At 34.6% G+C, this 19638-nt stretch overlaps 1 long non-coding RNA gene across 1 annotated transcript in view; it reads left to right on the top strand.

Annotated features, from left to right (window-relative positions):
* LOC139839500 (uncharacterized) overlaps positions 1-5873 on the top strand; it is a 50756-nt gene extending 44883 nt beyond the window's left edge. The window contains exon 3 of the long non-coding RNA XR_011756972.1: positions 5826-5873. This is a non-coding gene — a long non-coding RNA (uncharacterized lncRNA). The remainder of the gene's footprint in view (positions 1-5825) is intronic.
* The last annotated feature ends 13765 nt before the right edge of the window (positions 5874-19638 follow it).

Genomic DNA, 19638 nt, shown 5'->3' with positions numbered 1-19638 from the left:
TTATTTCGAGGGGGGGTTTTATTTATTTATTAAACACCTAAATATGAACCATTAAAATTGAATTGCTAACTACGGACTAAGAAGACATTAAAAGTATTATAAGTATATATATGTGACGATTGTTTAAAATGAAAATATATTGATATATTATATATGGATAGGTTCGTGATATCAATCGGAGACCAAGTCAAAATATATATATCTTCAAGGCAAAAGTGAGTATATAGTCTCACTTTTAAACTCTAAGTATTTCGGGATGAGAATACATGTATTTTATGTTTTACGTTATGGACACAAGTAACTGAAAAATATATTCTACGTTGAGTTGTACCACTGGCATACTTCCCTGTAGCTTGGTAACTATTATTTACAGCGGTATTGTAAACGCGAATCCTGTTGATAGATCTATCGGGCCTGACAACCCCAACCGGACTGGACGACCAGTATTCAACGGTTGCACAGTACTTCGTTTCGTGACTACACTTGGTACGGTGTAGTAAGATTTCATAATAAAGGGAATATGCGACGTGATTAAATGTTAAGTATGGTTATCAAGTGCTCAACCACTTAGAATATTTTTATTAAAATGTTTATATATGAAATCTTGTGGTCTATATATCTATATCGCTGCCGGCATTAAACCTATATCTCACCAACTTTATGTTGACGTTTTAAACATGTCTATTCTCAGGTGATAACTAAAAGCTTCCGCTGCAACATGTTGAATTTAAACAAGATCTTGAGTATGCATATTTGTGTCAAAAATAAAACTGCATATCGGAGGATTTGTAATGTAAAATATGCTAGAAATCGTATTGTTATCATCACATGTAAAGTTTGTAAGTCTAAGATTATCGCTAAACGATAATCATCTTTTTATTGTCTAAAGCTTGTATTAAAATAAGAGTTATGGTTTGTAATGTAAAATAAATGCAGTTGTTCTTTTAAAAATGTCGCATATAGAGGTCAATACCTCGCAATGAAATCATACGTTATCTAACTCGTTCTTATGGTTAAGGACGGGTTATGACACATCCCATCAAATTTCTCTACATCAAACCTCATTGGACTGAACTTCGACATCGTATCCGTATCCTATAGACAACAACTTTCTCTGATTTTGCTCACGTTTCGAATAGCCAAAAGATGTAGCAGGTAGCCAGGACCCTTTAAATCGGAAATCCACAACTAGGCCACTAACAAATCCAACTATTACTACGAATCAGAAAAAATATTGTCTAACCAGATACCCTATACGATCAATAGAACTCGTTTCTGATGTGGACGATCCACTCACGTGGCAACCACAGAGCATACTCCGACTCCTATAACCGAGACCCCCGTCAAACCTGACGCTCTGATACCAGTTGTTGGGAAATTACGGTCTCACTAATTCTCACCACCCAGCCCAACAATAATAGTAAAGAAATAAGAACAATACACAACACAAGATTTAACGTGGAAACTCCAAAACAGGAGAAAAACCACCGGCCCCCAAAGAGAGAAATACACTATATCACAAATTGTTACAATGATATAGACGACTCTCTTAAGCCAACTACACTCTCCAAAATATTTAACTAATACAACTCTCAAACAAGGGTAAGAAAGAAAGAAATAATCAAATACTTAAAGTGTATTGATTGGTGCGATTTGGAATGAAGACTTAGCCCCTCTTATATAACCAAGTCACTCACCCCTCACATCTTCCTCCCACCAATGTGGGATAAACATATCTTCTACTAGCCAAAATAAACCAACATCTATTGCAATCAAGTTTATACAGTTTCATTAATATTTCATCGTGAATTTTGAATTTCAAGCTTCGAAAATGGATAACTCTGTTTTGATTGATTCTCACGTATTATTGCTAGGATTCACTACTAGAAGTATAAGGAAGATATAGCAATCAATTAATTAATGTACAAAATTAAGTCTTGTGAATCATAATCACACAAGTCATTCAGTAAAATTACATGTTTACTACTCCGTAATAGATTATGACTCCAAATATTACACAGTAGTACATTTAGTCTCACGGAACAAGATTGCCACACGATAATGTGGTTCTCTTGACAACTAAGAGCACTAGAAGTCGACCTTCGGCGTTGGCGTGGGGCATCAGCGAAGAACCGACCGTCGCACCACTCTTGCTAGGCGTCGGCTCGGTGTCGTGGGTCTGCGTCGAGGTCCAAGTCGGATTTTCGAGTTGGGTTGATCATCGTTGGAGTTTGGATTATTTTAAAAAACAATCCGTTGGAGTGTGCTTATTTTCATTTATATATATTTTTTTCGTTTTTCAAAATGAAGAATGTGAAGGGAGAAGAAGGTCAAGTTGCATGTTTCTTATCCTTTTTGTCTAACGAATGTACCAAACGTTTCCTTCCGCAGTACGAGGCCACCCCGCCTCGTTATCTCTTTAAAAGGGTAATTTAATGATTAGAGATTTGAGAATTTTTAAAGGAGACTCAAGTTTAATCTTCATATGCTTCAATCTTTAGGCATTACTTAATACAAGCATTATAATCACTCCCTATAATATATTATAAGAACCTCGTCATATAATAAAAAGCATAGAAACTTAATAAATAATTATAATTAGGATTTTTGAAATCATCACAAGATAGACCAGTTGTTAGGTCCCTGATAGCTTTGCAAGGCCAATTGTTAGGTCCCTGATAGCTTTGCAAGAAGTTTAAGGTTCGAATATTGTGATGCCCGGTGATAGATTGCTGTTAACCCGAACATGAATAACCTTATAACTTTTAGTTAGGATTTTGAGGCTGCCTTTAGTTAGTTATGATTTTTCTCTGTTTAGATTACTGGGGATGGCGAGTATTTTACGGCTTGATATAATATATTATATACGCAGTATTATTTTAAGATATAATAATATAATATACTCCTTAATATATAATTATAATATTATTATATTACTGTATTTTTTTTTTATGAGAGGTGATCCTCACACACAACTTTTTAATTCATGTACACTTTTGCCTCATAAACTTACAGTTATACTCCTAAAGAGTTGAACTTATATTATTATTATTATTATTATTATTATTATTATTATTATTATTATATATATATATATAAGGGTAAAATAGGTAATTAGGTGTACATGAATTAAAAGTGGTGTGCGAAAATCACCTCTTTTTTTTATGGTAGCTGATTCGTACACCACTAAATTTTAACCATACGTCACCAAAAGTGCATTAAACTATTGTACTGTACAACATTGTAATGCATATTTGATGGTGTAAGGCTAAATTTTTTTGATGCAAGGATCAGGCCTTTTTTTATTCATGAATAAAAATATACATTCATGTCTTTCCGTACCGTTATAAAATACTCCTCTTTTGCGCCAATTGTAATTTTGTCTTCTCTGCATCCAATCAAAACATTCTTACTCGTATTTCTTTAAAATTTTAATTAATTAACTAATTTAATTTCAGAACACAAAAAACAAACACTACCTGTGTTCTATTATACGAGTACAGAACATCAACCAAACTTTTGATCGCAGTTTTTGGATCAATCATAGAAGCTGAATTTTGTGTCATTTGTGTACACCCAACTCGCCAACAAAATATGGTATTTCTGTACTACAAACCCTAGATGTTAATTAATCTTCTGTTTATTTACTAATTATTCCAAATATTTGCTAGTTCTTTACTAAAACCCCATTAATCGAAACCCATTTGTTAGATTGTATCAGGGTTTTGCTAAAAATGATGTTTTGCTTCAGATACTACAATTTTACTATAAAAAGTAAAAAACTTTTTTGGTTTTACAAAATGGGGTTTTGATTTCTTGGTGGATGATGATGAAGTTAAGAAGCTAAGTTGAGTTTATATGACACTCAACAACTATATATACATAGTTTTTGCATTTTTGTTACTGTACTACTTAAGTTGACCAAGTCTTTGTACTGGTCAAACTTCAAATAGTGTGTGCTTAGGGTTTTACTTTTTTTTCTAAAATGATTTGGTTTTGGTTTTTACTTGTAGGTTCGACTGATTATTTGGAATTTGTTTATTAGGATACCCTAAGTTTGTACATGTTATTCCGTATATGTTATATTACTAGATTATTACTAATTACTGTACTAATTATTATTATTATATTTTTATATTTATAATTATAATAAAAATAAAAGACACATTGTGTTTCACAGATTACCTTTGTATGATATTCCTATTTTTTTTTCTTTTTGCAAAAACTACAACATTATAACGAATCTTTTCATCAGAAGATGAAAAGAATGAACAAAGTTACAATCGAATCCATAAACGACTGCAAGGCTCGGAAGCAGTAAACAAACTATAATTACTAAACAATGAGCAAGAGCTAACTAAATCCGAGCTTTAAGCAACTTAAAGAAGCAACGATACCGGAACGTAAACAAGAATAAGCGCCACTACAAAGACCAACACAAAATAAAACTCTAAAAAACAAAAGGAAAACGCCCAAACAAATTACCTAGCAACCGATTTACCATTCCGAGTCTTAATGATTGGCTTACATTATATGTTATTCATATCTTATTCATATGTGTAGGGTTGAAATGATCATTATTTACATTATATATTAATTATATGTATATTATGTAATCAATATTCAATTAATAATTTTTGGTTATCATTTATGTTCTGTACTTGAATGAAGCTTTTAGTTGTACTTTCTTTCATATGTTCTATGAAAACTTGTGGATAACAATGAGTCAATGACCCATCCATGAGTAATACATTGCATTCATTATTATAAGTTGATTTTTTTTATATTTTTTTTTGGGGGAAACTTGTATAGAAACAGGAACTTTCTTCCAAAAAACATGAAAGAAAGCTTTTATAAGTTGATATTTGTTGTTTCTTTTATGGCTCTTAAAAAAGTTGTTATCTTAAAGTTGCTATAGACATGTGCTAAATATTTTTTGAAATCTACTTCACTTGGAACATGATAGTATCATGTTCAAACTGGACATGTGGTTATCATTTTTCTGATGTGGGACCAAGTAATAACATACAGTAGTCCCCTTGTTTTGCAACAGTTGGGTGGTGGGGGGACAGCTTTGTATTCATTTTTTATTTTATTTGTATTAAATTTTTAGTGGGGTGATGTTTTTTCATAAATATAATATAATAGGATAGGATAATAAAAAGAAGATTTATACACTGTACTGATAATAGATATCTTTCCACTGCAGATTATGTGAACAATTTACATGGCAGTTTCTTTGATAACTTTCTTTTTCTGCTTAATTCAAAATTAATTGGAAATTTGATTTGTGGATTGACTGATTAGATTCCATAATCAGGCATCCACTGTTACCAGTTTTGATCATCTGATAAAAGTCATCCTAGAATTTAATGACATTCATGATGTATACTACTTGACCTTTTACCATACAAGTTGAACAAAAGCAACATTACAATGAACTTCTTAAAAAATATGATTTAACATTTCTCAAAATATGTACTAAATTGTAGGTGAAAGTTTGTGATATATGTGGTGATATCGGTGACTCTTCAGCAATCATAACATGTTGCGAGTGTACAAGTTCTCGCCAGCATCTGTAAGAATTATCTCCTATAAGTCATTTTTATGTTATATAGTAGTAGTAAACTGCTCGTTTTGGTGTCATATGGTCGTGTATTGGGTCGTGGAAACGGCCGGGTCAAATGTGTCAATACAGTTAGAATTCTGGCACAGGGGTGGAAACCAGTGAGTGGTGTTTTGGACAGTAGGTGGGGTATTTTGGTCAAGTGTTTATTATAAACAACTTTTATTTTCTTTAAATAATATGTTGACTGGTTTTTCAGTTACTGCATGAGGGTAGTTATGGACGAGGCTCCCGCATTTTGGACGTGTGACGAATGTGAACAAAGTAAGCTGCTTTCACCAACAAAAACATTAAGAGATCACAAACGCGAATCTTGTTCTGCACCGAAAAGATCAAATTTTACACCAAACAAAAAGAGTCCGGCTAGCCGCCACCGTTTCAAAGAGGCACGGGTCGATACGGGTAAAACACAGTACATCACCTGTGATGAGGCTGTAAAGCTTTCATCGGGTTCTAATAACCCCTCAAGAACTGCTCGTATGCGACCACCACAACCGAGGACGCCTATTAAATCAGTGTTACATGATCGGAGTCAAAAGTCAACAAGCCCGAGAGGTGAAAATCTTTTTCTTGATATTCATAATTCATTACCTCTCTAATTTGGGTGAATTGGGTCAAGCTTTCGGGTCAATTGGGTCTTAAAAAAAATTAGGTTTGGCAATGTAAAGCAAAACTAAAAAAAAAAAAGTCCAATGAGTTTTTCTTCAACCTATTGGGTCTTATACAAAATATAAAAGAACGGGTCAAATGGGTATCAAATCCTAAAGTTCAATAAATAGACAAGGTCTAATGGGTCTTGTAAATGGGTCAAATGGGTCGAATATAACAAGATTCATCTGTCAATCATTTATAAAACCATGAATGGTTATATCAATTATTATTTATATTAATATTTTTTATATATAATAAATAATAATAACTAAAACAATATAATAAATGTAAAAAAATCAAATGTAAAAGTATATGACCTGTTTGGACCTATTTGACCCATTACCTATTTCGACCTGTCACCCAACCCGACCCAACCTGACCCGTTTGGACCCGTTTAAAATTTTTACCTGTTTGACCCATGACCCATTTCTCGTCAAAACCGTTTTGACCCGTTACCCAAACCGATCCAACCTGACCCATTTGCCAGGTATAATACATATTCATATATGTAGTTTGTTTTTGAAATAATTTGTTCATAAATGGTTATGTAGAAAAAGTTGTCCAGTATTTTCAACACAAGGGTACTGCTACATCCTCTATCAAGCCTCCTGCACGTGAAACGAAATCTGTTGAATCACCAACACCTAAAAGGAGTACCGAGTTTGAGCCACATGTCGTCCAACGATCAACTGTCGCAAAAGGTTAAAGCTTTATGAATTTTTTTTTAGAATGAATGCATTTGTTTACAAATTTACAGTTTGTCAATACAAATTATAAGGAAATTCATGTTGCAAGTGCTGATGTAACTTTCATAATCTCCTTATAGAAACTGTTATCTCACCTTTACAAAATAGAGGTGATACAACATCGTCTCTAAAGTCTCCTAAGAAGACAGATGTGCAGAAATCTGCTGTTAAACAATCAGCGGGCCAAAAAGGTAAAAATCATTATAATTTGTGTTTGTTTGTGATTGAAAGTTAAATTTTTTTTTTTAATTAATGCTTTAGTTAATATTGCCATGGGTTCTAAAAATGGAGGTGATGATGCAGTACTACCCGGTAACCGATCTGCTCCTTGTACGGGAGGTAAAAGAAAGTTTATTGAAGGTTTGTATTAATTATTAATTATTAATATAATAATAAGAGTTTATGCTATCTTAAATTCTGATATGTTGTGGTCTTTATGTTATTATGTTACCTTGCTTAATTACATGTATTTCTATAAAATTGTTCAGCTAAGAGTGTGGTTGTGTATTCCCGAAAAGAAGCTGATAGGGGTAAACATGTAAAGTCGCCTAAATCTACTGAACAAGTCAAGGAAACAGGTATGAAATTAGGTATAATATCTGTGTGTTCTTTGTAGAAGTCTTTGTCTCAAACTTTTTAGCTTATATTCAGAAAGACTAGTTGCAATTTCGACCCATTTACTTGTAAATTGAGCAACTTTATCTTTATCTTGTCCTTGTTCATTGTTTTCGCTATTATGTTATTGTAGCTATTTATAATTGTCATATATTGTTCTTGAAATCATTCAGCAAAGGCTGTGGTCGCGTCACCCAGAAACGAAGAATTGGATGTTGGTAAACAAAACGATATGCCTGAATCTTCTGAAAAACTTGAGAAAACCAATACAAAACCAGGTACACAGATTTATGTCATTTGTCGATTTATATTATATATTAATATTATATTATATTATGTTTTATTTAAACTGATGAAATGGGTAAAACTTATCCAAAATGTATTTTCACTGTTTAATTGTTTACGCCGAATCTGCCCATTTTGTCACCTCTAGCTGCAGCATACATATCATTCTTTTCAATATCTTTCTTAATAGGTGCTGGCGTGGAAACAGGGAGTTGTGATGTTTGGGAACCACATTTAATGGTTGCATTGCCCTTTTCTGAAGAGGATAATCCATATATTCCTTCGTATCTTTCTTACTGGAGGTATACAAATTATTTATTCTTGCACTCATTTTAGCAATTTCCAACCATGTAATCTGCCAATTTGTTCTTACTTATATCAGAAGCAGGATTATCAATTTGTTATTACTTTATCTTTTTAGTTATTTAACATCACAAGACTATCGATGAGTTTAGAGTCAAAAACTCGACGGTTTATTTTTTTTTTTTTTTTTATTTTTTTTTTTTTAAGTCAAAAGGTTGCTAACTGAATATATAATAAATATGGTTGTGTGTTAGAAAAAGATGGTTGACATTAGATTATATTAATTTGGTAGGGGAAGTTTTATTCTACCAAATGGCCATGAAAAGTTGAACGATGCCTTCAAGGCTCATCTGCCATCAAGAGTAGACTATAACGTGTACGAGACTGTTAAAAATATGAAAGAAATGCATAAAGAACTTGTGTTTACGCTACTTCCTACTCAAGACATATGGATGCAAGTATTTCCAGGCTACGTTCCTGATACCAATGACATCGGCTTGTACTTCTTCCCAACTTTCAAAAAGAGGTTTACATCTCAACCCTAGATTTCATTCTATTATGTATTTATGTGTATAGATTTTGTTCTGTTCTGTTTTAGTGAAAACAGGTTAAAATTGGGGTCTTATTTTTATGCTAGCAGAGTCAAATGAATAAAGTTCAAAACTTTAACAGGGAAACGTTTGAACGAGTTGGTCAGGTTAAGAGCAGCCCATGAAAAATGAGGTGGTTAATATGCTTATTATTATAACATGATGCTAGCAGGTCAACCAATCTGACCCTGCCGGTCCCATTTTTACCTATCCTATATTCTTGCTATCTAACACGAATCCTTTGACAATTACCCAACCCGCCCATTTCATCCTCTGTAAAACACAATTTTAACTCATTACCTTTTGGTTGTTCATAACACATCTTATCTACTTGGAAGCAAGCCTAGTTGGAAAATATTTGAAATTTAAATTTATATTTACATTCTTTCATTTATAATAATAACATTGATTCGAAAACATCTTATTTTTTTAATTATTTGTAGATTGGAGAATGATCTCTCTATAACCGACTTCCTTTGGAGAGAAAAATTGATGATGAAAAGCAATGTAGTAAGTTTCGACTTACTCGTGTTTTCGTCAAGAGTTCTACAACAAAATTCTCAAGGTAACTTCATAAAAAAAATCTATGACTAATTATATGTGAAAAAAATTTAGGTTCTATTAGTTTAATCCATTTCATTTCTCAACTTTTTTGGTTGTTTATAGAATTTCGAGGGAATCACTTTCTTTGGGGAGTTCTTCGTCGTCCAAAACACGAGAATTTGGCTAAAACACCGCCGCTCTTACTGGAGAAAGAATGTGAAAAATGTGATGCTGCTCCTCCAGGTTTCGTGAAAATATGCAAGTGTTGTTGAGATTGATTTATCCTTCGCGTTAAAACGGTGAATAAATAGGAATCTAACTTACTAGTCTTTGTGTAGTAATAAAAGTAACATGAAGGTTTGGTCAGATACAGGCTTATATTGTACATTTTGGATATACTAGTGATGAATTTGTGTGCTGCTGCTATTTGAATTGAATTTCGAGTTCTAATTAAAAATTGTATGCTACATTTGATGTGTTGCACATTACAGTATTTCCATAAGCTTTCTTGCTCTCAATCGTTATACTCTTACCATATTCATCTTTGTCCAAATAACTTGATTTTGATTATCTTTTATCTATGAAGTGTGACAATAGCTCAATCTATAAATACCATCCTTGAATGTAATAGGAGAAGCTGGAACATGTATACTTTTCGGTATGCTTCTGCTAAATAGTCCCTTTGAGCCTTCAATGATAATCTAACTTTTTTTTTCCCTGATAAAGTGACGTAGAAGGTTTTATGCATCTGAATCATTTTCTATTCAGTTAAATGCGGTAACTTAACCGGTTTGATACAACTTCAATGAAACAAGGTTGTAAAAATCGTTAGTCGTAGCGTAGGGACTAGTCGGGGACTAATCTCTCAAATCGGGATAGAGCCTAGTCGGTCAAGTAGAGTCTAGTCGAACTAGACCACTTAAACTTTAACAAATTTTGAGTAGCATAAATATAGTAATAAGGTTGATAAGTAATTTTATACATACTTTTAATCTCACATGATATCATGTATATGAATCGTAAATTGTAAATATAAAACTATACTTTATTAATTCTTTTATTCTAACATGTATATAGTCATCATTTTTTACATTGTGTAACTAAAAAGTGAAAATATAAATAAAAGTCTAAGGACCATTTATGTAATTCACTCTTTTAAAGAAGATCAAAACACACACACATAATTAAAATTAAATTTCTATTAGTAACAAAAAATTGGAGGGAAGAAGAAGACGCCTGAATTAGGTGAACCCATCATTCATTCTTTTTTTTCTTTTGCTCTCATTTTTCCTCTATCTCATACACGCACCACCCATGCAGAATCCGGATTCATCAATCAATTCATTGAGCAATAAAACAATATATGCATTTGAATCTGAAATTGCAATCGACAGATTCGAACACGGAAACAGGCTGCTGATTACGTTGCGTTGGCCGGAATTATATGTTATCGTGGCCGGAAATCAACAATATTCAAATTAACGCTTTTATGGTTATTATCATTTTAATCCTTTCCTCTTTTAAATCAAAATATTCCGTTTGTTATGATATAAAATTAATTGCGATGATTTTTTATATCCCTGTGACGTTATTATTAACGTTTTGTTGCATAACACGATTAATAATTTAAGAAATTGAATTTTGTGGCCCTAATAGGTGATATTTTTTTAATTTTTAAAGCCTTTTCTCATTTTTCTGCATATCAAATGTGTTAAAATGTATGGAATTGGAGGCTTTATGTCTTGTTATGGTTAAATTTATATATTGTGCATTTTCTATACAGATATTTTCAGTAATTTCATATGGGGTCATTAGATATTAAATCAGATCAATAAGTATTGGAACCGGAGCCTGAAATCGAGAGCAACGAGATTGAATCAATGGTGGATTCACCGACTACATCTGATAAAAACGATACAAGTTCAAGTAATAGTGATGTTGATGAATTAATAGTACATTCTCCTCCTACTGCTTTCAACGATGAAGAAAAAGCCTCGTGTTCTTCCTCATCCATGTCATCAACCGATTTTACGGTCGAAAATCCGTTTCCTGACTCTGAAAGCGAACACAGTGAAAAGAGTGATAAGGGTAATGATTACGCGATCGAAAGTCCTCGTATACAGGTGATGGAACGTGCGAATACAGACGAACGTAGAATCCCGTCATCTGTTTTTGCTAGAAGGGAATCTACTAATTATCCGGGTTGGGGTATGGTTTCAAATGATTCGTTGTTTAGTATTAATATGGGAGGCATTAGTTTCGGTAATCAAGATAGTTTGGCTTCGAGATATCGAGATTTAGACTTAGTTTATTCAATAGAACCGTCTCCATGCGGTACACCGATTGAAATCGATATGATTCTTGAAGCGGACGAAACAGATGATTCGGATTCATCGGATGAAAATCGAGATGTGGAAGGTAGAAGTCATAAGTTGGGTGAGGAAGATAAGATTCAAAGTTTGAGTGAGATAAGTAATAATCAAGGATCAAGAATTGCAGGTGAGCCTGTGAAATTACGAGATAATAGAGAATATGAAGGTGATGAATCTGTTGTTGAAGAACTTAAGCCTCATTTTGCTGCAGAAAGTGGCAACGATAGAAGTTCGTTTGCATTTCCAATGTAAGTTGATTCAGTAACTTAGGTGTCATAATGGGTGGGTCACTTGGGTATCAGGGATTAAATTTAAAATACATTTTGGGCACATTTTGACTCATTTAACTGCTGGCAGTCATCGATTTCATCCTCTTGTGTCCTTAACATATTTCTGCTATAACACATTTAAAAAACTGAAATTGTATTTCCAAACATGAAGTTTAACTGCAGGCTCAAATAAAGCGTATTCAACTAGGATAAATGGTTATTCTAATGCGAAGCCTGAACAACGGATAGATCCACAACCCCATTCAGAGCCAGAGCCAAATGTTGAACCAGAAAAACAGACCCACCCATCTGGGCCCAAGGCAGATACTCCATCTACAAGTTGGACAAAGTGCTTTGGATGTTGTACAAATTGTTGATGAACTTGGATTGATAGCACTTGGTGAGTTCAAATGCCTTCTATGTGCCTAAACCGTTCACATACAAATGTGCTCATTGTACATCCACCTTTCGTTGGAGTTCGAGGGTGAAAAAAGGAAATGAAGCGAGTAACATTTGTGAATACAAGAATGTGAACGAAACGAAACAAAGGAAACGATGTTCTTGATCTTAGCGTCAAACTGATAGAATAGGAATTCATTGTAGTTAAATAGTTTTAAGTCTAAGCACTTGATGTATGGACCTGTTAGAATAAGATTTTTTATATGGTGTCAATTTTGAGTGTATTGTATGTTCCCATAGAGAGTTATATCACATCATATGCTTAAACATAAGTTTTGACATCCAAAATTGCAGGGGTCAAAGGGGCCGCACCCCCCTTTTGAGGTCCTATGGACAGAACCCCTAGGTGCTGAGCCCTAACAACATTGAAAATGACCATATTCAATGAACCCGAAAATGATCATATTCAGTTAACCTGATACTGTATTTGGTTATTACAAACAGATATATGTCTCATAATTGCTGGTCAGGTTTTGACATGAATATATGCATGAATAACAAGAAACACACACATAAACATTCGGATTCAGAGAGTCACCTAATCTTTAAATAGTCTCTCAAATTTTTTTTATTTTTTTTTTAACGGCGATTTTTTGGCATCAGTAGATCATTTATTTCAACGACCCCCATCATTTGCACGTTTCACACACGTTCGGGAGGAAACCCGAACCCGATCGACGGTACCCGGGAACACATCCATTCGGGCAGTGTTCCTGAATAGAGGTCCGTGAACGAATCCGGTAAAACCTCCCTATATGGTCAATATATACCACCACTATTGGTGTTCAATTGTTTTAAGGAAAATCATGTCATCCCTAAGGATCGAACCCATGACTTCTCCCTATCCCATGACACAAAGTACATGGGGTGAACCGTTGGGCTATGCACGCAAGTTCATAATAGTCTCTCAAATTATCTTAAGACGAACTTGGTGAACCTGGACAATGCTAGTGCCGAAACCTTTGGAAAGTGATGGTGTGGGTTGAAAAGGTGAAGTGGTGATGGCGTAGGTTTGGGTGTTGGTTTTGGAGTGATGTGATAATGTGGTAAAATATAATTGAAGTTGAGTGAAAAAAGTTATAAATAATTTTATTAAAATACTATGGACCAATAAAATCAACTCACAACCGTGAGTTTCATCGTGGTTTTCTTACAGAATTGCTTCCCACGCCCCCTATCTAACGCACCGTAACATCATTTTGGGGGGTCGGTTGAATGCCACATCACTACCCACGCCGTGGGATTTAGACTAACACATGGTCTTAAAACCAATGTGGTAACAAAAAGTTCCATCAATATCTATAAAAAATAGGAAAAAAGAAATAAAGAGAGTTCTTAACTTCAATCCTTGAACCCACGAAACTGTTGAGAAAAGTGACACCGAATTATAGCAAACCACTAGTAATAATATGAAAATGATAATAAAGGAACACCGAGATTTAACGTGGAAAACCCCAATAGGGTAAAAACCACTGGCAAGGAAAGAAACGTTTCACTAATAAGAATAATAGGAATTACAACTTCTCTCTAATTACAAGGATAATTACTAATGCTTATATCTCTTGCAATTAGGAGACTAAACTCAAACTCTCTATTACACTCTTATAATATAAGAAGAAGAATGTGTTTTGGGATGATTTGAATGCTTGCTTATGGCTCTATTTATAGTAGTAAGAATTAGGATTTGGTGAGAGTTAGGCAAGTTAGGTAATGAAAAGTCTTACCTACAACTCACCAAAAACCATCCACTTATTTCACCAACTACATCCACCAACAACCAATTTTATTATTATTTCAACAATCTCCCACTTGAAGATTTGATTTAAGACTCAATCAATCTTCACACGATAATCCTTCCTTGCCAATGATGTTGATTACGTTTTCGCTAGGCCGCATGAGGAACGACACCAAATAAACTTGTCACGATTGATTGACTTTGTTAGAAAATCGGCCACATTGTCGTCAGTATGAATTTTCTGCATATCCACGGTTCCTTCTTCCACTTTCTCACGAACGAAGTGATACTGAACTCGTATATGCTTTGTCTTTGAATGAAATGCCGGATTCCTTGCAAGATGCAAGGCACTCTGGTTGTCACAGAATAGAGTGATATTCTCTTGTTTGTGCCCGAGTTCCTCCAACAACATTTTCAACCATACTGCCTCTTTAGTAGCTTGAGTAGCTGCTACATATGTTGCCTCTGTTGTTGACGTCGCCACAACTGACTGCAGTTTTGAAACCCATCTTACTATTCCACCACAAAGTGTGAAAACATATGCAGTGGTAGATTTACTTTTATCGACATGACCTGCATAATCTGAATCAACATACCCTTTGACAATAAATTTCAGTTCCCCATAACATAATGCAACATCTAAGGTTCCCTTGATGTATTTAAAGATCCTCTTTACCGCATTCCAATGCTCTTTACCAGGATTCGCCATGTACCGACTAACTACTCCCACTGCATGTGCAATGTCTGGTCTTGTACATATCATTGCGAACATTAAACTTCCCACTGCTGATGCATACGGTACTCGAGACATCTCCTTACTCTCGTCTTCACTGCTAGGACACATAACGGAGGATAGCTTGAGATTAGTAGGAAGTGGGGTTGAGATTGGCTTACTATCTTGCATATTGAAACGCTCTAAGATTTTCCTCAAATAATTCTTTTGAGAAAGCCAAATCTTCCTATTATCTCTGTCTCGGTGAATTTGCATCCCTAGAATCTTGTTTGCGGCACCCAAGTCTTTCATTTCAAACTCCCTAGCCAATTGAGCCTTCAGCTTATTAATACGATCTTTGTTGGGGCCTGCAACCAACATGTCGTCTACATATAACAGCAAAATGACAAAATCATTGTCCCCAAACATCTTGAAATATGCACAAGGGTCTGCATAAAGTCTGTTATATTCGAGGCTCATTATGAAATAATCAAATCTCTTGTACCAACATCTCGGCGCCTGTTTGAGACCATACAGAGATTTCCTTAACCTGCAAACCAAGTTCTTTTTTCCTTGTAGCTCAAAACCTTCTGGTTGAAGCATATAAATGTCTTCTTCAAGATTTCCATGAAGAAATGCAGTTTTCACATCTAGCTGCTCTAGATGCAAATCAAATGTAGCACACATCGCTAGAACTACTCGAATTGTTGTAAGTCGAACCACAGGAGAAAATATTTCATTGAAGTATGTACCTTCTTTTTGAGCATATCCTTTAACCACCAGTCTTGCAGGATACCGCTCCACTTGATCATCGCCATTTCGCTTGATCTTATACACCCATTTATTTCCAATAGGTTTTCTACCTTTCGGCAATGGCACAAGTTACCGTGTTTTATTTTTATGAAGAGCTTCAATTTCTTCCTGCATAGCCGTCATCCACTGAGATGCATCTGAATGATTTAGTGCCTCGCGAAGAGTTGTTGGCTCTCCTTCCTCTGTTAGAAGACAATATGCAACATTGCTTTCCATAATATAATCTGAGTGCCACCCTGGACGTTTCCTTTCCCGATTAGAAATACGAGTCACTGGAGCTTCATCAACGACTACTTGATTTTCATCGTGCTCTGGTACTGCTTCAGAAGAATCTTTATGAAATTCATTACCCACCTGTATCGGTATAGTTTCTTTTGAAGTGCTAACATCTTCAAGATCTTTGTCTTCTGTAAAGACAACATCTCTAGTGATGACTACTTTGTGGGCAGTGGGGTCCCACAAGCGATACCCCTTAACTCCATCAGCATACCTCAAGAACAAACACTTTCTGGACTTCGAATCCAACTTTGTCGTTTCTTGAGAATTGTACATTGCGTACACAGGACTTCCAAATACATGAAGGTCAGAATAATTAACTGGTTTTCCAGTCCACATTTCCATCGGCGATTTCAACTCAATTGCAGTTGATGGTGACCGATTTATCACGTAACAGGCAGTACTTACTGCTTCTGCCCAGAATGATTTTTCCAAGCTTGCAGTTGCCAACATCGCCCTTGTTCTATCTAACAAGGTTATGTTCATCCGCTCTGCCACTCCGTTTTGTTGAGGAGTGTATGCTGTTGTGAACTGCCTTTTGATACCTTCTTGTTTGCAAAACTTATCAAATTCATCACCAGTGTATTCTCCTCCATTATCTGTCCTCAAACACTTGATATTTTTACCAGATTCAAGTTCAACCCACGCTTTGTAAACTTTGAAAACTTCAAACACATCCGCCTTCCTCTTGATTGGGTACACCCAACATCTCCTAGTGTAATCATCAATAAATGATACAAAATACTTTACTTCTCCTAGGGATTGAACTGGTGCTTGCCACACATCAGAGTGAACCAATTCTAGAACCAATTTACTTCTAGAATTTGATGTGTTAAACTTCAGGCGATGTTGCTTGCTGATTACACAATGCTCACAGAAAGGTAGCGATACCTTTGTAAGATCAGGAATAAGATTTCTTTCAACAAGAATCTTCATACCTTGCTCAGACATGTGTCCAAGATTTTGATGCCATGTCATAGCAACTTTATCACTTGAACTATTCGAAGCAACAGATGCTTCCGATTCCTGTACCGTCTCGCCTTTCAGAATCTATAAATTAGCACCCACCTTTTCTCCTTTCATAAGTACAACCGCGCCTTTCTTGATTATCATGATCTTCTCATGTATCACCATTTTACAACCAAGATCATCCAATTGTCCTAAAGACAATAAGTTCTTCTTCAAACCCTCCACGTGTCGTACACCTTGAACAGTACGAACTGTACCATCGTGCATCTTCAGAATGATATCTCCAATTCCAATGATCTTTAGTTCATGATCATTGCAACTGTATACAGATCCTCCTGAGATACGTTCATATTGTTTGAACCATTCTCTTCTAGGGGTCATGTGAAAAGTAGCTCCCGAGTCAAATAACCAGACATCAACAAATGTCTTTCTGCCTTCATTTGCTACCACTGCTTCACTAACCAAAGCAGTCCCATCATCTGAAGTGCTTACAATATTTTCTTGAGGATTTGAGTTATTTAAACTCCGGCAATCCTTCTTCAGGTGACCTTTCTTGCCACAATTGTAGCATGTACAGGTCTTCTTCTTTTTAGACTTCGGTTTACCATGATTGTGACTCCCACTTGGGCCACGTTCCGTTGATCTCCCTCCTGACATCACCAAGGCCTCCACTTGTCGTGAACTGGCCTGTTTGTCCTCCTTGTTATTGCGCCAATTTTCTTCTTCTAGAATAGCAGCCGCAACTTCATCATAGACTAGATACTCCGAGAGAACATTATTGGTTAAGTTAATAATGAGTTGATCATACGAGTCAGGTAGACTCTGAAGTAAAAGTTCGGCACGTTCTTTTGGCTCTATATTGCAACTTAACGAAGCGAGTTGAGAAAATAGAGTATTCAAAGAATTAATGTGCTCATTAACTGAAGTAGATTCATTCATGGGTAGCGCATAAAGTTTCCTCTTAAGGAATATCTTGTTGTGGAGTGATTTGGTCTCGTACAATTTTACGAGGTGATCCCAAATATCTTTCGCCGTCTTCTTTTCTTCAATGCTAGACAAAACACCATCTGCTAGTGCCAGATGAAGATTTGCGATAGCCTGGCCGTCCATCTCTTCCCATTTTTCATCAGTGACTTCGGCGGAACGTCCACTGATGGCCGCCAAACACTTATCCTTTCTCAGGATAGCTTTCATCTTTAGTTTCCATAACGAGAAGTTACTCCCGTTGAACTTTTCAATTTCAAATTTCGTAGACATTGCTATAATTACAATCTTCTTTTCGACAATACTATTTTTCTTGAAATAACACCCAAGGACTTTTACCGAGTGAAAATAATCTTACTTATTTTCTGATGTGGACGATCCACTCTCGTGGCAACCACAGAGCATACGATAAGTAGATTAATACACACTAGATATTAGACCTTAGCTCTGATACCACTTGTTGAGAAAAGTGACACCGAATTATAGCAAACCACTAGTAATAATATGAAAACGATAATAAAGGAACACCGAGATTTAACGTGAAAAACCCCAATAGGGTAAAAACCACGGGCAAGGAAAGAAACGTTTCACTAATAAGAATAATAGGAATTACAACTTCTCTCTAATTACAAGAATAATTACTAATGCTTATATTTCTTGCAATTAGGAGACTAAACTCAAACTCTCTATTACACTCTTAGAATATAAGAAGAAGAATGTGTTTTGGGATGATTTGAATGCTTGCTTATGGCTCTATTTATAGTAGTAAGAATTAGAATTTGGTGAGAGTTAGACAAGTTAGGTAATGAAAAGTCTTATCTACAACTCACCAACAACCATCCACTTATTTCACCAATTACATCCACCAACAACCAATTTTATTATTATTTCAACAGAAACTGTTATACGAATGAAGTGATGAAATGATATATTTTGTTTGTGAAATGTACAAAAAATGAAACTGATAAACACGATTATGAAAAATATTTTATTAGTAATATATAGTAATACGGAGTAATATAATATTAACGCATTTTTCGATAGTTTATAATTAAAATACACATATAAAAAACTTAGTACAATATATTAAATGAAAAGTATGAAAAATTAAACAAAATTGTTATCTGCATAAATGTTTCAGATGTCATTCACAAAAACAGTTCACAAAAGGCCACAAAAAAGCATAAAAATTGTATTTCCTTTGCACGTGCATTTAAGCAATATTTCGCTTTGATTAATACCCCATAGCGACACTATAATGGATACTAATGCTAATAATATAAATATAGTGAGTTACAAACTATGAATAAATGTAAATGTTATTAATAAAAGAAGCATAACCAAAGGTCACATTATGTTTTAAACGATAATTGTTAAACCACAAAACAATTACTCCGTAGTATATATTGGACTTGCACGTTACTGTGAGAAATAATTATGCTCGATGATTTATATATTGTTTAAGTAGTATTAGAAATGACTCGTGCACTCCAACGGAAAATTGTTTGCATATACAGTAATACATGACTCTGCTATATACATTAAACAATTTTTCATTAATTTGTAATGATTACAAAATGCATATCGAAAATTTGTCCAATATATTAAATACAAAGTAAAAATAAATCAAAATAAAAATATTAAAAAGAGTTAAATAAATTGGGTAAAAATACGCCATGACAAATGTTGT

The sequence above is a fragment of the Rutidosis leptorrhynchoides genome, chromosome 4, assembly GCF_046630445.1.
Source record: "Rutidosis leptorrhynchoides isolate AG116_Rl617_1_P2 chromosome 4, CSIRO_AGI_Rlap_v1, whole genome shotgun sequence".
Classification (NCBI taxonomy): Eukaryota; Viridiplantae; Streptophyta; class Magnoliopsida; order Asterales; family Asteraceae; genus Rutidosis; species Rutidosis leptorrhynchoides.
This window is presented reverse-complemented; position numbering and strand designations above follow the sequence as displayed.